Source organism: Ceratotherium simum, chromosome X, assembly GCF_057802395.1.
Source record: "Ceratotherium simum simum isolate JZ-2026a chromosome X, ASM5780239v1, whole genome shotgun sequence".
NCBI lineage: Eukaryota > Metazoa > Chordata > Mammalia > Perissodactyla > Rhinocerotidae > Ceratotherium > Ceratotherium simum.
Genome location: NC_141940.1, coordinates 65,725,249 through 65,741,208, shown reverse-complemented (window position 1 = coordinate 65,741,208; position 15,960 = coordinate 65,725,249). Strand labels below are relative to the sequence as shown.

At 34.1% G+C, this 15,960-nt stretch overlaps 1 long non-coding RNA gene across 1 annotated transcript; it reads left to right on the top strand.

Annotated features, from left to right (window-relative positions):
• The first annotated feature begins 84 nt into the window (after positions 1 to 84).
• Positions 85 to 7,462, top strand: LOC147911874 (uncharacterized). Its single transcript, XR_015550544.1, has 3 exons — positions 85 to 215; positions 4,081 to 4,158; positions 7,397 to 7,462. It is a non-coding gene; the product is annotated as an uncharacterized LOC147911874 (long non-coding RNA).
• Positions 7,463 to 15,960: the final 8,498 nt, after the last annotated feature.

Below are 15,960 nucleotides of genomic sequence, written 5' to 3'. Positions count from 1 at the left end.
ACGCCCCTCCCCCTCGAGTCCTTCGCGTGCACCCTAGTGTAACCCAGCGCCTAACGGTTCTCGTCACCCAACTAACCTGGTTTTTACTTTTGTCGTACTCCGAACTCTTCTTAACCCCCTCTTCTTAGCCCCACCTTTTCCCTCAGATTTCACCCTATCCTTGACCCCTCACTTCTGTTCTCAGAGCTTAAAAGTCTTACGGATGAAGGAAAAAGGTATAGGGCTTTTAAAGTACTTTTTTTAAAAAAATTATAATCTTATGAAATAAGGGCGTAAGGGGTTAGCGGGGTTGGTAATTTTGAATTGTGAGGTTCGGTTGAAATTTTAAAAAGGATCATGATCCGTAGTTTTAGGTTAAAAGGGGAGGACAAAAAAAAGTAACCCTAGGTTTAACAGGCGAAGTTGCTGTGAAATATATATTCGTAATAAATAGGTTATTATAATTGTTTACAATATATGGTGTAAAATACGAAAATTACTACGAAATCTCTCTAAAATGGGCGGTGAGGTTAATCGAAATACTAAATATTGGTTGGCATTTTATTTGTGACTTATTAAAATATCCAAAGGTAATTTATTAGATACCATCTCTAGATTTATGGGAAGGGAGGAGATCTTTGGCGTTGGTGTCGCTGAATTTCGATTCAAAACTCTTGGAAATTCCAAGGAAGAGCTAAGAGATATTACTTTTCGGAAAAAAAAAAAAACAGAATAATTATTCTCTGAGGAATTTTATAAGTTTGGCTTTAAAATTGTTCTCATCTTTAAAATTTCAGTATGTGATGGAAATGAGTGTATAATTGGCTAAGCTTCTTTTATCTTTAGGATTGTTTCGTTTTGAACCAAAATGGTTCTAAAAGCTATTGTTTTACTCTTTTGTGTTAATTATGATTGGTAGGCTTCAGACTGTTACCTAATTATACACCCTCCATGCTGGAAAAACCAACCTTTTTGAATATAAGATGCTGGTAAAGTACAATCTGGAGACCACTTTCACAGATGAAGCTGTGTAAAGGTTATTTTTATTTTTTGATCTTACTCTATATATTTGAGATGCAGGGTTTACTTTTATAGAGATAGATAAAACTTGGCAGATTTCATCGTTTCCTCACTTTCCATGCTAGATAAACAACTGTATTTCACTATTTGAGAATTTTTTTTTGGTATAAAGGTAAAAAATATTTTTAAAAAAAGTTCTTCCCTAGGTGCTTAATATGTATTTACACAGCTCTTTCAATAAATCTACATGTAGACCACAACAATCCACTAAAGCTTAAGCATTTCCAAGTTTTATGTAAAGATTTTTTAGTTATATGTAGGTGATCTATAAGAATAAGCCTTTTTTAAAAAGTGTTTTTAAAATGTTTTTGCATATTGTAGAACTTCTTAAGAGGGAGATCCTTAGGATAGGATCAGAGTTTTAGTAAAATTGAGATCTGAAGATTTTTTTTGTTAGGAAATTTTACTACTGATGTCCATCTTAAGTGAAAAAAAGACATAGCCTGTATCTTTGATTTACTAACTATTTAAAAGTTTAAGTTGATTTTATTTTTATGAATTCTGAGCTAATTTCGACTCCAAAAATTGCTCTCATGTTTTTTCTTGGATATCTTATTTCTTAAAGTTAGATTTAGAAATTTTTTTTTTATCTTAGACAGTATAGAACTGTTTAAAGTATATGTATGTTCAATTATTACTGCTGCTGTTGAAAGCAAGGAATTGAAATCTGTTAAAATCATAAACCTGTTTTTTTTTACAGAGCGAGTATAGAAAGGAAAGACATCAAATTTTGTTTTTATTAAATATTGAATACCTATAAAATAATATTTATAAAACATGAGTACCGAATAAACAAAAGCAATGCAGCAAACACCTGTGACCTATCACCCAATTTAAGAAAAGAAAATTACCATTTCCTTTAAATTTCTTGTGTACACCTTTCCTAATCACGTTCCTTTCCTTCCCTCTTTAGAGGCAACTGCTGTCTCAAATTTATATATAATTCCTCTGTTTTTCTTTATAGTTTTACCATAATATTTGTATCCATAAATAATATGTTATTTAGTGTTGCATGTTTTTGAACTTCGTGTAAATGAAATCATGCTTCTTCTTTGACTTGCTTTTGTAACTCATCATAATGTTCCCTTTTTTGTTATTGCACGTAACCATAGTTCATTTATTTTCACTGCTGCAGAGTATTCCACTGTATGAATATATCATAATTTATTTGTCTCTTCTTCTGATGATGGATATTTGGGTTGTTTCCAGGCTAATATAGCCTCTAAGAATATATTAGTGTTATATTAACACATATTCTGATTAAACAGTTAAGATCAATAACTTATTTTAGTCTGCTAAACACATTAGGATGAAATCTGGAAATGCTTATTTTATCATAGTGATGATTAAGGTTAACCTTTTTAAAGCCAGATGTAATCTTTAAAAATGTAATTTTACTCTCTTACTCTAGTCACAATTATTCATTCATTGTTTATTGTATTTATTCATATTTCTTATTTTGGGGAGTTATCTTGGATCTTGGCTTTGTTATTCCACTCTACCAAATTCAGTAATGCCTCCTACCCTGTCTCACCTAAATAGGCAGCAATCTTTTTCTCCTTTCACCCTTAGAACAAGACTATAATGATGACGATGATAGGTATAGTACCTCCCAAGTTGTTCTTTTGGGACTTAGTTAACTCTAAATATGAAGGTTTAACTGAAGCAACATCAGTCACATATTGAGAAACTCAGATATGATAAATTTCACTTATGTTTACATAGAAAGATGTGTTTTAAAAGATCTGTGAATTTTCACTTGGATAATTGAGATGTAAAGAACCAATAGTCTCTTAAGTTAACTCAGCAGCTATTGAATATGGTAAAATTTGACATGAATAAAGCTAATGTGGTAAATTATAATAATGCCCCCAGGAAATTAAGTTATTTTTATGATTAATCATTCTTAGGTCTCTAAATATTTTGCAATCCACTGTGTTACAAAGAGCAAGCTTTGATTTTTAAAGTTAAAAACACTTATAAAACAATTGCAGTTGAAATCTAAATTACCTAATTTTTAAAATTTAATTTCAGTTGTTTTGTGACAACACATTTTTGTCTTTTACCAAATGATTTTAAGATGATTAGAAAATTAAATGGTACATGACAGTTAAATTTCCATTGAAGTAGAAAGAACGGAGTATATCAGAAATGAGAATGGTACAGTATTATATAGTATTTCTCCAACTTTGGTGTCCTTGTTAAAAATACAGATGGCTGGACCTCACTTCTATAGAAAGAATAAGTTTGGAGTGGGGCCCAGAAGTCTATATTTTGCCTCAATTTGTATAATGGAAATGAACCTTCTAATATAGAGTAATATAAATCTTATATTGGCTAACATAGCTCAATTTGGATGGAACTTCATAGTTTACAAAATGCTTTTTATACATCATTTCATTTGATGCTTAAAGTAATATGAGGCAACCTGGGCAGGTATTATAATCTTCTTTTTACCAATTAAAAAAAGGAAAAAAAAACAAAGCTCAGAGACATTATATGATTTGCCCAAACAAGTTTTGAGCAAATGGAGTCTGTATTCAATTCAGGACTCTGATTTCTAATCCAGTACTTTTTTTTTTTGGTGAGGAAGATTGGCCCTGAGCTAATATCTGTTGCCAATATTCCTCTTTTTGCTTGAGGAAGATTGTCCCTGAGCTAACATCTGTGCCAGTCTTCTATTTTGCATGTCAGATGCTGCCAAAGCATGGCTTGATGAGCAGTGTGTAGGTCCGCGCCTAGGATCCGAACCCCTGAACCCCGGGCTGCCAAAGCGGAGTGCACAAACTTAACCACTATGCCACTGGGCCAGCCCATCTAATCCAGTACTTTTGAATGCATATAGCAGAGTAAGGAGGACTCATTTAAGAATTTGCTATTATTAGAGATACTTTCCCACTTCGGGATGATTCCAAATTAGTTTTGAGAGTTGTGTGATACAGAAATTCTTTAATATAGGTATAAGTGCTCATAGAGAAACTCATTTTTAATAAACCTTTTCTTTATTGTTTTACTGTCCAGGAGCTGTTTGGAGAAAATTCCTTAGAGAAGAAAGAGCAAAAATAAGAGATTTTTTTCAGAAGAGCAAGTGAAGGCAAGGTAAAAAACAAAATCACTAAGTCTTGAAAGACTACTATGCTGTACTCCTGTATGCCATTTTACTGGGCACAGATCCTACACCCTTAGTTCCATACTGCTTTTATTTACTATTATTTTCATACCATTCTTTCTCCTAGATCGATTCTGGAATCTCAAGTCAAAATTCTGTCAAAGCCATTCCCATGGTTTTAGAACTTTATCTGGTAATTGGTTAGAACAGAGCATGCTTTGTAAATTTGTCGAATCCTCTGTATTTTAGTACACACATTCAATGACTTTTGAATATTATTTTTTTCAAAATCAGCTATATTGTGGTCCACAATGCTTGCCTCTAGATCAGGGTTTCTCAACCAGCACTATAGACATTTTGGGCTGCTCAATTATTTGTTTTGGGAGGCTGTCCTGTACCTTGTAGGATATTTAGCGATATCTCTTGTTTCTAGCCCCTAGATATCAGTAGCTTTACCCTCCCAAGTTGTGACAACCAAAAAAATCTCCAGAGATTGCGAAATATCCTCTGGAGGATAAAATCACCTCCAGTTAAGAACCACTGTTCTAGCTCTAGGATCATCTAGCACTACCTTTATATTAAACCAACAGACACAACAACAATAGCAACAAAAACATCTTTCAGCTTACTCTTTTTTTAGGCATAACCATAGCAAGAGCAAAACAACAATAACATCTCTAGATTTTGAATCACTTTACTAAAATTGGTAAAGTTAGGATCAAGGAAAGGAATTTTTGAAGTCATTGTAGAATTTTTCACTTTGGAGGCAGTGGAAAGAGCAGGGCATTTGGAGTCATTTAGAACTGGATTTGAATTTCTGGTTCTCATACTTAATAGCTGATTATCTTGGACAAGTTATTTAACCTCTTTGTGTTTCGATTTCCTCCTTTGCAAAAACAGAGATAATATTTATTTCTTATGTTTATTGTAGGGATTAAATGAGATTATTCTGAATAAATACTTAAAATAGTGGCTCTCAGAAATGGTAGCTAAGTAATGTCCTCTGCAGCTAAAAAACCCTCAACAAAGAGGTAAACATCATCAAGAAAGATATTTGAAACAAAAGAGAAAACGGTACTGATATAAAAGCATGGTACCTTAGTGCTTGCAAAAATTTAGTTATTTCTATTCACCATTTCTTAAGAAAAAATTAACGTCAAGAGAGGGGCCAGAGAAAGACAGTTATAACAAGTGCTAGAAGGGCTTTGATCAGAATAGACTGTTTAATATTCTTCTGTATAGAAAGCATGGGTAAATGTTGATTGAATCAGTTTACAAAATCATGGAGTATATGGGTAAAGTAAATATGAATTTTGTTCCTAGAATCTTGAGTAACTAAGTGTAGGTGATCTTCCTATGACTCAGCCTACTCAATGTTAGAAGGAGGTATTCATTGTTTTTTGTTTTTAATAAGTTTAATAGCATATTCTCTCAATATTACGTGATTCTTTTTGTAGTTTTATAAGAAATTTTATTTTTATGAGAAATTTTTAAAATGTAGAAAATAGATATAATAATATATTAAACATCCATGTTTCCACCTTCTCCAAATATTTACAACAGTTAATATGTAGTTACATTTTTTCAAGTCCTTTTTAAAATAAAATAAATAAAACAGTAGATGAAGCTGAAGTCTCCTTTGACCACACTCACTAGTCTTATTCTCTGCTCTCCCTCCTGGATATAACTGCTTTCATGAGGTACTGTGTATTCTTTTCCATACATAAATGTACATTCATGGATAATATACAATATTTTGTATGTGTTTTTAAATTTACATAAATATTACACTTAGTATATATCTAGGTGCCATACTTTTTTTTCCTTCTTTTTTTCCTAGATCAGTCTCACCATGGATTTAACGAATTTATTGGTTTTCTAGGGACCAACTTTTAGCTTGGCTGGTCTTTTCTATTGATGTTTGCTTTCTATTTCATTAATTTCTGCTCCTTTAAATTTTCTTCAATGTTCCATACTTTTTACTCAACATTTTTTTTTGAGATCTACCCATGTTGATGTATTTACATTTGTTTATTTAATAATCCATCATATAAATATGGCACATTTTATTTATCCATTCCCTTCTTGACGGACATTTATAGGTTGCTTTCATTTTTTTTTTCAATTACAAGTAATGCTGCAGTGACTCACTGGGTTTCTCTGTACACATTTGCAAGAGTTCTCTAAGGTGTATACTGGAAGTGGAATTATTGGCACATAGGGTAGAAATAGCTATTTTAAGATAAAGGAGGTACTATTTTATATGTTAAAAGGTTTTATATACTGAAAATGAAGATTCTAAAAGGAGTTAAATTTGCATGTATTTTGTGGAAGAGCTGATTTTCACTTGGGATTGTTGACTTAGAAGTCAGACATGCCTGCTTATTTCAAGAACAGTTCAATGAAATATTGATTGCCTATTGTGTGCTCAGCACTGCACAGCTGACATTATCAGAAACAGAGTACTGAGCTGGATGGACTATGGGTCTGATCCAGAAGGGCTTTTATTATACTCTGATTCAGTCAGAAAGAAAGACTATCTACAGGACAAGATCAATGTATCAGGCAAAAGTCTATAAAATGTAAGTATATCAGGTTAATTGCCTATTTGATTTGCATAGCTATGGTCTAGAGGGCTTGTCATATGCTTTCGTCCTCTCTGAATCTCACAATTTTAAAGACCATGGTTGGTCCATTGTAGCTGAGATATACTGAAAGTTAACATTTCAGTGTATATAATTATTTCCTAAAATGAGTATTGACTAATGCATGTGAAGATATAGAGGGAAATATACTTATATATCACTTGATCCACTATAAAACTAGAATAAAAGAGGCAGTCGATTAAAAGATAAATTTTGAAAAGAATGTATAGAAAAAATAAGAATTTATGAAAAATGTTGTATAACTATGAGAAGCCAATTCTGTGGGCACTCTTGGCAGCAACTTATTCAAATGATATTTATCAGACTTTTTATCATTGAGATAACCACTTTGACTACAACACGTCTCAAATTCCATATTTGGCCAAAAAGGCTTAAAATTTTATTTCACAAATTATTCTAGACCTTGTGTGTCTCAGTTGCCTAAGAACAAAACAGTGAATTTCTATGGCAACTTAATTCAACTAACCCATTTCTAAGTCAGATCCTAAGCCGAAGCTTAATCAGAACTAGGTAATGATTCAGACTACACAAAAATTAATAAACTTCTATTTCTTTTTTTCAGATTTAATTCCTTGTAAAACGAAATCATCCAATATTTCACGTCTATCTAACTGAAATTTCACTAACTGGAGGTAAGCTATAAAGTTTAGAGGGACACAAATTTATAAATTGGAGGAAAAAAGAGGGGTTATATAACTTATTAAAGACGATACATCAGGTTGGTGTGATTAAGCCTTTCATTTTTATTTCAACCTTCAGATAACCCATCATTTAAGATGTATTTATGAACAGGGTAGAAAGGATTGTCTTAAAAATTGCCTTTGACAATTATATTAATAAATAAAGTATGGATTTAATAAACAGTTGCTCAACTTTGGATAGATTAAGGAAAAAAAGATTATGGACATAAATTTGCAAGCACATTCTTCATTATATTATTCTTTTACATTTCTTCTTTCTTTTGTAGAAACCAGTAGTATTTCTCTATTAGTATTCTTTTCTCCTTTCTTATTAGTCTTTCTCTATTTTTTTCATTACTAATTCTCATATTCATCCTCAGTACAACCCTTTTGGATACTTTGAAATCATACTTGACCAAGGAATTGCAAGCTCAACCTAGATTTCTATACTTTAGACCCAGAATGATAAGCCCAGGGGAAAAGGAAAGTAATTCCACATAGGGTGACTGATAAGATCGAAGACACAGGGGTAAGGATTAATACCTTTTTCTACTCCAGGGGTATGCCTGTGTTGGTTAGTCAATAACTCTCCTTTAAATCCTAACTAGGAGACTATGAAACTCTAGTTTTTATATAATTAAGTAATGTATTTCTTGTTTATTACATGGCATATATTCACTGACTGAAAACACTACCAATCAAATAAGCATATTAAGGAAAATATCTTAGGAACATTTCTCTAGTTAACTCTAAGTAGAAGAAATTAAAGATGGCAATCTTTAAAAGATAATTCAGAGCTGTGTGATATTAAAATAGTTTTATGGGTTTCAGAACCAGATGAATGAGACTGAAAAATCAGTTGTCCTTTGTTTATTGGTTGACATTTATGGCATCATTAAACTATTTTACACATAGGAAAACATAAATCATTAGAGCTTTTACTGTACTACCTATAGTTACATCATCATTTTTTTCACTTTGGACTTAATATAACACAAAAGCAATGATGCTACAATAAGATCTCATTATTACTGAAGAACTCAATGGGCAGATAAATAATGAGACAGTTTACAAATTGTGAATAAAATTTAGGTTGTTGGTATTGAAAGATGTGTTCTTTATTTGTTCCTTTAAATAAATTTTAAACTAACACTGTCTTATTGAATGGGAGGTCAACTACCATGCAATTCTAATAGAAGAATGAAGAAGAACCCAATTTAGGCTTTGAACCAAAAGAAATGCCGTTTTGGTTCAGGAAGATTTGAAGAATATTTTGATAGTTTGAATCATTTGTTTTAGAAATTGATAGCATTGATTCCTGTTCAGACTGGTCAAGTGTATGTGATTTAAAGTGGAATTTTGGTATGAACAAAGTTAATTTCGGATTTTATATAAACTAGAACTAGAAAATAGGTTTCAGTAAATTATAATTTTTTTTCTTAAAGTACAGAATAAAGTTCAACTCAAGTTCTTGGTCTGTAGAAGTTACCAGGAGGATTGCAGATTGTTGGTTGCACATGATATGAGAGAAGAATGGTGTGTGATATTTGATAGTCTGTGTTCAGAGAGGTTACAGAGCAGTAGCTCAGCTTCTCTGGATATTTATGATAAAGGCATGTATATTGGAAGAACCAAGACAACTCTTCCCTGATAACTCTACCTATTGAAACAAAATTGAATACTATAATGAAGATAATTCTAAGTCAAGCAAAGTAGTTTTGTGCAGTGTGCTCAGTATAGCTGCCCTCTGTCTATGTAGAATAGAATCATATAAAGTTGGAGATGCTAAGGCTATTAATGATCTAGTCCAATCCTTTAATTTTACAGAGGAGGAGACTGAGGTTCAAAGTCCCACACACAATATTAGAGTCAGTATTAAAATCTAGATAGCCTCCCTTTCAATCTAGTCTTTTTGTTTTTACTGTAATATATTGCCTATATGAGACACAGTATGGTTTGAAGGTTGTTGTTAAAAAGATGCTAACCCCACTAAATCTTATCATTGTCCTCTCATACACCAGAAATCGCCAATATTAGTGATTCTTATGTAATCCTGTTTTAATATCCCCTAAAGGGGATAACACATTATACCCAGCAACTTTTTAACATGAGTTGGTTTATAAAGGGCTAAAAGCTTCAGAATCTAGAGGAGATGGAGCACAGCTAAGTTTTGATACAGAAAGGAAAAAGAAAAGGTCTGGGATATGCAGTGGTGCCCAGAAAGGGCAGGCCTGGGAGGGAAATTACACCTTGGTATCTCCCTAGGAGTAGGAGTGGGACATTGAAAGAAAGTAATATGTGGAAATGGGAAGTGGAAGTGGTATGGCACTGAACACAAAGTTCATTTCCTTCACAAATGTGAGAAGAGATAAGTGAGGTTTTAAGAGTAAAAGAAGCCCAAGCCATTTAAACAAGCAAAATTTTTTCTTACAAGCACTGTCTCAAAAATAGCCTGTTGTTTTTTTCAAGCTGTGTGGCAGGAGGTTCAGGGGAAAGGATGGGGATGCTATTCAAAGAATTATGTAACACTATATGAATGACTTTTTTCCAAGTAATAGAAGTGGGTGAGAATTGACTATTCAGGGCTTAACGGAAGAAATTATCCAAACAGCAGACAGGGCAAGTTCCGAATTTTAGATTGAACATATATTTGGAGTAGCTGCTTGTTATTAAAGAGCCTGTAGTTATATTTTGTATTTTTATATTTATTTTTTTACTTTGATATTGCAAAGGAATGAACCACAGAAATAACTGAGGTTACTGAATTTCAGTTCTGTCTAGCAAAATAGGTCTCAGATATGCTGCTTTTATTTCCTTTCCTTTCTTTTTTTTTTTTAAGGAGAACATGTGGTCTATCTTAGTTTAATCAATCCATTTCCTGGGCCAGCCCCGTGGTGTGGTGGTGAAGTTCGTGCTCTCTGCTTTGACGGCCTGGGGTTCATGGGTTCAGATCTCAGGCGTGGACCTACACACTGCTGGTCAAGCCATGCTTGGCAGCATCCCACATACAAAGTGGAGGAGGATTTGCACAGGTGTTAGCTCAGGGTCCATCTTCCTCAAGCAAAAAGAGGAAAATTGGCAACAGATGTTAGCTTAGGGCCAATTTTCCTCACCAAAAAAAAAAAAATAGTCCATTTCCTGGCTGGAATAGATTGCCGTATATTTTAACCATATGTAGTTTTCATAGACTACATGTGGACTTCATATGTAGTTTTTATAGACTCTAATATAATTCGAAAATAAAATCTTATGATATGGTCTATAACTGAATAGCATGAACTAATTTAATGAGTAACTGAGCAAAAAGGAGACATATTCTATAGAGGCAAATATATATACATTTAAAATGGTTTTGTTCTCCTGTTTTTTTCCCTTGGTTCTAATGTCAGTGCAGTGAGCACATATTTTCAGAGCAGCTATATATAATCAAGGTTTTATTTCATTTTGCAAAATCAAGTTATCTACTTTTAATTACAACATTGATTTGTGAAATAATTGAACAATGAAAAAAACTTAGTATTGTCTGGTATCTTTTTTTAATTGATATATGTATTGATAAGTGCCTGTATTAATAGTGTGCACCCTCTGTAGAAGACCTTAAATATGACAGTGGGCATTTCATGTGTGGACTAATTAACTGGGTGTAAGTCCTAGGCAAAGAATTTTTTAATAAACCTGCTACTATCCTGAGATTCCAGGTTTAGGTATAGCATATAACCCTACATATCCTTAGTGAAATAGAGTGATGACTTCCAGGTACAGTAGACCCTCATTATTTATGAATTTCATATTTGCAAATTCGCCTACTCACTACAATCTATTTGTAACCTCAAACTAATACTTGCAGGTTTTTTTTTTTTTTTTGCTGACATGCATAGTCACATGCAGTGAAAAATTTGGGTTGCCCAATATGCAGGTTCCCAGATGAGGTCAAATAAAGTGATGCTCTGTCTTATTAAGTTCTCATACTGTAAACAAGTGTTCTTTTCACCATCTATTTGGTGTCACATTTTTGTGGGGTTTTTTTTTAGATTTTTCTGTTTAAAATGGCCCCCAACTGTAGTGCTAAAGTGCTGTCTAGTGTTGCTAAGTGCAAGAAAGCTGTAATATACCTTATGGAGAAAAGACATGTGTTAGATAAGCTTTATCCAGGCATTGGTTATATAATGCTGTTGGCTGTGAGTCAATGAATCAACAAAATATATTATATTAAATATATATATATATATATTAAATAAGTTGTCTTAAAACAGAAACACATCCAAACAACATTATGTATCAATTGGTCGATGAAAATATTGTGACCAGAGGCTTACAAGAATCTAACCTTGTATTTCCCCTAGGAGCAGTGGTTCAGTACTCGCTAATTCAGTGTTTGTGGTGACTTTATAAAACATAACTACTTCAAATAACAAGAATTGACTGTATATATTCTTACTGTGTTTGTAGTGCTTTCTAAGTCTGATGGGAAATGAGTCTTCTTTTCTATATGTTTCTTATCATTTCTTGCCAATTAATGATGCATAGTTTCTCTGAATCTTGAGTACATCTGTGGAGTTCTCTCTTCATGTTATATTTTGTGTTCTCAGGTTGAAACTGTTTTTCGATGAACACTTTATTCAGTATGTCTTTGTTGTGGAATTAAATACAAATTATCCAAAAAGATATCAATTTATAGTGTTATGTGACCATGTAAGTAAGCTGAGTTTTGTTAGATGTTTTTAATATTTCAGTGCCATCTAATGTAGACACAACCTTTGGGCATGTGTCTAAAGCAGTAATAAAATTCACCTTGCCATATATATATATATATATTTTTTTTGGTGAAGAAGATTGGCCCTGAGCTAACATCTGTTGCCAATCCTTTTATTTTTGCTTGAGGAAGACTGTCACTGAGCTAACATCTGTGCCAATCTTCCTCTATTTTGTATGTGGGATGCCGTCACAGCATGGCTTGATCAGCGGTGTGCAGGTCTGCACCCGGGATCCGAACCTGTGAACCCCGGGCTGCCGAAGCAGAGCACATGCGCTTAACCACTATGCCACCGGCCTGCCCCCCACTTAGCCATATTTTTTTTTTGTGTGTGAGGAAGATCAGCCCTGTGCTAACATCTGCCAATCCTCCTCTTTTTTTGCTGAGGAAGACTGGCCCTGGGCTAACATCCGTGCCCATTTTCCTCCACTTTATATGGGACTCTGCCACAGCATGGCTTGCCAAGCGGTGCGTCGGTGCGCACCCGGGATCCGAACCGGCGAACCCCAGGCCACCGCAGTGGAGCACGCGCACTTAACCACTTGCGCCACTGGGCCGGCCTCCGCCATATTTTTTAAGTAAATATTTTAGTTCTCTTCTACTCCCTCCCTAGAAGCTGGCTACCAGCATTTCAGAGTTTTTCCCTTGGCTTTCTTGTTTCCCTCATTCTAGTTCTCTTGTGCCAATTTTCCCCATCTAACTAGTTCCTTGTCAACTGATCCTGTCCTCCCTAGAATCTCTACCTTAAAGACTAGGAATAATAATATAGCTCTTTTTGGTATAAGAGCCCCTTCTCTCTAATAGGATTCTCTTCCATTCAATCAAGAAATTGCCACAGCATTTGTTATGGATTATGAAATAGAACATGAATTGACCAAATGTCTTAATCAATCCTTATATGCAATTAATCAGTGTCTGTGCCCTCATATATTATTTTCATCGTCAGAAAAAAATGACAGCATTTCTAGATAAAGGTAGATATAAAAGGATAAATAAGACTATATAAAAATTACAAACCTGTTTTAAGAAATATTAACACATGGAAAAGTCTCATGTATTCCTATGAAACCAATCTGGTAAGATTTTTATTTTGCTTAAGCTGTTATTAATTTAATAAAAGCCGTGTAGTTATAATCAGGAATTTTGGAGGTGTTAAACAGTACTAAACCATTGGCAATATGAAGGAGACAGAAGTCGTTAAGATTCTTTTTTAACATTTTTTTAACCAGCTATAATACTGCTTTTCTGTGTTCTTTACAGGCTTAAAATAGGTTCTTTGTTAATTGAATATCTTAAAATACCATAACATTTTAATACATAATTATTGACTTCATAATGTACTAATTACTACATTTTCATAACTTATGACTTTAACTTAGAAGGCATTGAATATAAAACCAAAGTTTCCCATTGCATTAACATCCTTAACACAAAATGGGGCATAGTAGTCATTTCGTGAGTGTATCCAGGTTAGAGCAGAATTTGATAAACATTAAAATTTTATCTTTAATGTCATGAATTTTACAAAGTTAATCATTTGTTTTAAACCCTTCTACCAACAGTGCCTTCAAAAGGTATGTAGTTTTAATTTATATTTTTTTTTACAAAAAGTTTTAGTGGCCTTAATTTAATGTTTTATTTGATGGACCGTTTTTCTAGTGTTTATTCATTAGAATATGCCACAAAGTTGGCCACGTCCTTCTTTTTTTGGTGTGAGGAAGATTAGTCCTGAGCTAACATCTGTTGCCAATCCTTCTCTTTTTGCTGAAAAAGATTGGCCCTGGGCTAACATCTGTGCCCATCTTCCTCTACTTTATACATGGGACGCCTGCCACAGCATGGCTTCATTAGTGTGCATAGGTCTGCGCCCGGGATCCAGGCCTGCGAACCCCGGGCTGCCGAAGCAGAGCATGTGACCTTAACCACTATGCCACTGCCCTGGCCCTGGCCACATCCTTCTTTTTGAAACACTCTCCTCTCTCAGTTTCCACGATAACATATTCTTCTTGCTTTACTCCTGCCTCTTTACCCACTCTTTCTCAGTCTTCTTTGCTGGCTCCTCCTTATGTATCTGCCCTCTAAAGTTGGAGTTCATAAAGCATTTGTCTTGGTTCTTCTTCTCTCTATATACTCTCTTCCTAGATTGGTTCTTCCATTTCTATATCTTTTAATACCATCTATATACAGATTACTCCCAAATTTAGATCTCCAGACTAAACCTCTCCTCTGAACTCTAGCCTCAAAAACTCCACTGCCTACTTTATAAGCTTCTCATATTTAGGCATCTCATATTTAATATGTCTATAACTGAACTAATAATTCCCCCTACTTTAACACACACACACGCATACAAACGGCACATGCCTGTTTTTCCTGTCTTTACTCCAGTTCAGTAAATGACGCCAATGTTTGCCCATATTGTTGAAGCCAGAAGACAGGATTAATTCTTCACTCCTTCCTCTTTCTTATATTCCACATTGAATCTGTCACCAAGTCTTGTTTACTCTACTCCAAAAATGTTTCTGAATCTATATTATCTTCATCTGAAATGAAGTGATATTGAAAAGTGTCTGTTAGGTTTCTCAGTATGTACTCTGTGCATGAACTTAAGAAGAGTTTCAGTGCAGTTAGGATGGGGGAGATAGAAGCCAGATTGAATAGAGTTAAAAGTGAATGAATAAGGTGGCTGCAGAGGAGGATGAGAGATCAGGGGCCGCTTGTTTATTTGTTTTTGTTTTATTTAGTTTGAACAAATAAGTTCAAAAATCTAAAGACACACACACACCATATATATGTCTGTCTGTCTATCTACTTATCTAAAACACTGAGGTTTCCCTCCCATCCCTGTCCCTCACTGCCTGATCTTCTCTATTTCCTCATCCACAAATAGGTAATCTATTACTTTTGATACTTTTAAATATCATTCCAGAGATTCTCTTTGTAAACTATAAATATATAGTTATACTTTATCTCCAAGAGGGGTTTCTTTCTTTCTTCTTTTATTTTTAAATGGGAAATTCCGTGTGTGAAGTCTGTGGCAAGGTCCTCACTTCTTTTTTTTTTTTTTAGTTCTATATTTATTTATTTATTTATTTTTAATTTTTTGTTTATTGCAGTAACATTGGTTTATAACATTGTATAAATTTCAGGTGTACAACATTATACTTCTATTTCTGCATAGATTACATCATGTTCAAGGTCCTCACTTCTTTTTTTTTAAGATTTATTTATTTATTTATTTATTCCCCCCAAAGCCCCAGTAGATAGTTGTATGTCATAGCTGAACATCCTTCTAGTTTCTGCTTGTGGGACGTGTCCTCAGCATGGCCGGAGAAACAGTGTGTTGGTGCACGCCCGGTATCCGAACCCGGGCCGCCAGCAGCGGAGCGCGTGCACCCAACCGCTAAGCCACGGGGCCGGCCCAAGGTCCTCACTTCTTGATGCCACTTTTCTTTGTCAGGAAGTCTTCGGTGCCTTCTTTCAGCTTGGCCTCATTTACTCTATATCGAACAGAAATCCCTCACTCCAGAGTTTCTAGTGATGACACAGGGTTTGTTTTTTTCCTCTTTACATATTCCTTTGGCTATTTTCATGGGAATTGGGGAGTATGAAACTTAGATGCTGGGACTCAAATTTGGACTTACCAAGACATTGTAGAGTATACTTTATAACAAGAATTTTGTGGGATCAGAA